The sequence below is a fragment of the Cibotium barometz genome, chromosome 29, assembly GCF_041138505.1.
Source record: "Cibotium barometz isolate CiBa-2024 chromosome 29, ASM4113850v1, whole genome shotgun sequence".
NCBI classification, from domain to species: domain Eukaryota; kingdom Viridiplantae; phylum Streptophyta; class Polypodiopsida; order Cyatheales; family Cibotiaceae; genus Cibotium; species Cibotium barometz.
In genome coordinates this window covers 1,472,312-1,477,254 of record NC_141074.1, presented here as the reverse complement: position 1 = coordinate 1,477,254, position 4,943 = coordinate 1,472,312, and positions in this window count along the sequence as shown.

Genomic DNA, 4,943 nt, shown 5'->3' with positions numbered 1-4,943 from the left:
GGAAATATTACAATGGAGACATGCTATGGTATACATGATTCATCAAACTGATAATGGTGCTGTAATTCTTTTCCTAGGAATAAAGCGGCTAAGAAGTCTAAAAATACGGCAAGAAATTCTAAAATTTCGAGGTGAGTGATTATAGAGTTGTACATAATGAATAACTCCTAGCCTTATCAAGATCATGGTTAGCGAGATATTCTGTCTGAGTCTCTGACATTGATTGGTATTGACGCAAATAATTTGCCCTCCCCCAAAGAACCACATATGCTGACGTCGCTCTATTGGATCGGGAAAGTATAGATCCTCAAAGTGACGAGCGAGTCTCACTCTACTTTCTCGGGTTGTAGCGGAGTTGATGAGATTTTCTAAGGCAAAGGCGATCATATCCTGACTTTGGGAGAGTCCTGGAATGCTAGAAGGATTTGGGGTATCCATCTAAAAATCCAGTTCAATTTATGAGTTTTCAATTTATGAAGTTCATTTTAAACATAATCTTAACAAGTGAAAACATTATTTCCTAGATTTATTTGAAAATTTTAGGCAATTTCTGCTACAGTTTCGTAAGTTTACAACAACGCTCTCATACCAGCTGTGAGACCCCCTCTGTCCCCTCCGCACACTGAATTCCCAGTTGCTAGCAACAGCGGAAGTAGCTTCCTCTTGCGCGGGGCAAGGTTTCCCACTCGGGGCCTCGCCCTCGAATGTCCGGACACAAGACTAATCTGGTGGTCATTCCGAAACCAAAACTGAGAAAATTTCCCTTGCCCGAAAAACGGGGACGATTCCACCTTTTTGATTTTCTTAATGAATTTTCTAACGGATCAAGAGACTAAACTATCGTTCACTTGATTAAATCAGATAGAAGGAAAACTATCACTGACTTAGTTTGAAGAAATCAACGCTTTTTTTCCTAACCAAAATCAGGCACAACCGTTGATCTAATCATTTGAGAAATTCTTCAGGGTTTTATTTAACTACTCGAATTCTAAGCGTATTCCTATTATTTCAATTTAATTATTAAAACTCCACTGATTCCAGCCTAACCGCCCATGGGTTATCTCCCACCCACTGACCACTAGAATCGGTAGAACCAAAAAATTACTCACCCACCCATAATTGAATGCCTTTCTTAACTTTTGCTTTCGAATACAGATACGAACACACTCCTCTTTAAAACTTTAACATATAAAATAATCCATTGACAAACAGTTATTGGTTACGGATATCATAACTCAAAATTTTCATCCAATCCCTTGTTTCTCAAAAAATAGTATCACTCTAGACTCTTTGTTTTGTTGAGACCAGCTGGTCAGCAACCAACGAGATCTAGTAGCATATTACAATAATCATTTCGTCCATCATACATATCTTCCACGACATATGCATGGGTGTCCTAGGCACCGCGAGCAAATGTATCGCTTGGTCACAACCCTCCAGGATCCTACTTAGGTGTCTTGGCACTTCACTCAGGGACCGCTTTGTCGGCCCTTGTCCATCGTACCGGAAGCACACCATTTTAACCATACCGAGGCTGGTCAAGGCTTTGCCGCGTGAGCTATCCGCCAGCTGTTGCAACCGAACTTCTCTTAGAAAAAACATATACTAAATGCTCCCTCCAGCATTTTCGCGTAAGATAGCCCTTTAAGAAAACAGGGTTTCTATGCAAGTTTTCAGTTTGATTTTCTTTTGAATACAAGGAGTATTTCTTGAATCAGTATCCCATAAACTTCTTGATCGGTATTCTAAATTTCATACCAGAATTCCTCGAATTCTTCAACCTTGATCCACAGATCAATTTAAAGGGTCTCAATCTTAGTCTCAGATTTGGTGGGAGTTTTGAGTGTATTTTTCTAAGTTGGTCACAAAAGAGTTTGGTCTTGGTCATAGTCTGATTCAAGGTTCGAGTCGTTGGATAAGATTTTTACTGAACTATCTTTCTCAAAAAGGTTTGATAATTCAATTACTCTTTTATTACTGAATTTCTTTCTTTGAATATTCACTTATTGGATTTCTAAATTAGTTATGAACTCCAATGAGGAATAAATTAATCATTTATCTGAATATCTCGATCTCGATAGATTTCTTGATTTTTTTTTTACAATCCATGTGAATATAAAACGATAAAAATTTCTCTCTTAGAGTATTTAATTATTCATTTATCAATTTCTCATGGAATTTAAACATAGAATTTAAGAGAATTCTAATTTTGATATAAATTTTTTTTCATGCATCTATTTATGCATAAAAATTAACTTCAATGGAAATAACACTTTTATATAAAAGAATCCTTTTAAGCATATATTTATGCATAAAATCAAATTTATTAGGAATAACACTTTTAAAATAAAAAAAAGTTCTTTATGCATCTATTTATGCATAAAAATCAAATTTAATAGGAATAATACTTTTATAATAAAAAAATTTCTTTATGCATCTTTCTATGCATAAAAATCAATTTTAATGAGAATAACACTTTTGTAATTAAAAAAATTCTTTTATGCATCTTTCTATGCAAAAAAAACCAAATTTAATGAGAATAACACTTTTATAATAATAAAAAAATTCCTTTATGCATCTTTCTATGCATAAAAATCAAATTTAATGAGAATAACACTTTTATAATAAAACAATTTTCATTATGCATCTTTCTATGCATAGAAATTAAATTTTATGAGAATAACACTTTTGTAATTAAAAAAATTCCTTTATGCATCTTTCTATGCATAAAAATCAAATTTAATAATTAATATCAGTGATATCCATGCATATTCACAGGTGAATATGTACATGGAGTAATTAGAATATTTTTTTAGATGCAAAAATGGTGGGAATTACTCTTTTAGAATAACATAAAAACAAACTTTCTTTTCCACAAAATTCTGGAAAATTTTTCCATAATCTCCTTTGTATGGTTGACCATTTCTCATTTTTATCGTTCTTTATTTTACTTAAATTAACCCAAATTAGATTTATAGAACTCTAATCTACATAATTTTCTAAATTCAAGAGACTAAACACAATAAGAAGAGTTTAATTAATCGCTTAGTTAATCTTTCTAGGATTGAGAAAGGTTGGAATGTAAAGAAGAGAAGGGGGTGGCCTTTTTATTAAAGGCATAGCATTTGAATTTAATTCAACATTAGCAAAACATAAAAATAAAAAAAACCATAGACTTTTCATTAAAATTAGTAAATAAAGTAAGATAATTAGCTTACATGGAGCTTGTAAGCTCTCCTTTGGCTTGAGGGATTGAGGGTTCTACTCTTGTTTGAAGCACGAGTGGTCACCAATTCACTTTGGAGAGGATTAGGCCAAAAACAATTGAATTATTAAGAAATTCAATGTAGATGGCTCAGAACAGGAGTAGAGTAACTGTGCATAAACACCATTAAGATTTTACAAAGGGGGATGCTTCTACTTATAGGAAAAAGTGAGCCTCTAACCAAGCAAACTGATTCTAGAATTTTTTAGATCAGTTTGGTCAAATTTTGACCATTTTTGGGTCAGTTGTTCAGCTTACTTTTTGGATCTAGTTTTGCAATAGAGATGAAAATATCTCATTTTATTGGTTAAAAATTGGGGGTAATAACGAGAAAAAGGTGCCTACTTCATGAGGGCAGATCCCCACACTGAGGTGTCAAAATTCAGTTCTTTAATTATTTTCTTTGGTCCTTAGTCCACTCTTCATCTTATGTGAGCATTCACTCATTTTTGGGGGGTTTTCATTCTTCAATTTATCTCCTCCCTACATTTGGATTAATCTTATTGGTCCATAGGAACCTTAATCCAAAATTTTTAAAAAATCTTGACCCTTAGGCTAAGGTCTTTTGTGTACATTATAATTTATTTCTAATGCGCCTTAGGAATTTCTTTTTAAACTTCTGTTTCGGGGGAATTTATTTTAATAAGAAGGGATATTTTTCCATCCAAAGATATCTAAAAATTGAATTATCTCTCTCTAGAACATTTTCTCTCTCTCTAGGCCAAAACACGTAGAAACAAGATCTTTTATTATTCTAAAAAGGGGATTGATTACAGGGGAAGAAACTGGACATCTTGAGGGGCTGGGGAGGAATCTTACACTAATGCTCAGGTGCTGGATGCAAATGTGGCTCATTTTCCTTTCCTTTGTCAGCTTCTTCAGCTGTAGCCTTAGCTTCTCGTTCCTTCTATGTGAGTTGATTTTTATTTCCTCCTAGCTGAATGACTCGATTTTGGTTCATAAGAGACTTTCACCTTAGCTATATTAATTTAGGGTTGCCTACAATACTTGACCTTTTATAACTCCTCTCCCCAATTGTCTATGAACTTTCGATGTAAGTCTACTACACCCATGTACTCGAGACATTGGTAGTAGTTGTTCTTTATTGGAGTATTCTATGATGATTTGCTACATTTACGTCTCTACCATCTTCAAAGATGCTCCTTGGTGTCTTCAAGAAGTTCATCCCTTTTTGTAGATTGGGACTCATTAGTGTTAGATTCAGAGCTACTCCTGTAGTTTCTTTTGATGTTATCACCTCTTTTTTGCTTGTGGGTAACCAAGGAGTTGGGGTCTCTTTCGATCTCTGTTTTAGACTCCTCATCACCACTATTGGTTCTTGTGCTTGAGTCATCCCATGTGGACTCAAGTTCACTATAGCTGATCCCCTTGGCATTAGAAAAGGTAGATCATGAATCATTCGTAGGGGTACAACCTTAGGGAGCTCCTCACCATCAGGTGTAACCTATGTAGATTCTCTATCTCCCCAACTATTGATTATAGCCATCATATGTATCTAGTTTACATCATCTTCAGGCTCAATATCTTGGATTTTAGCATCTTTGTAGGGTGGATCCTTCCCTACATCGGTCTCTTCCTTGCAAGTATAGCAACATTGCAAAGGGGTTGAATGGATGGTAGTACCGGATCTTTAGTCGAATAGTCCACCACTACCCAT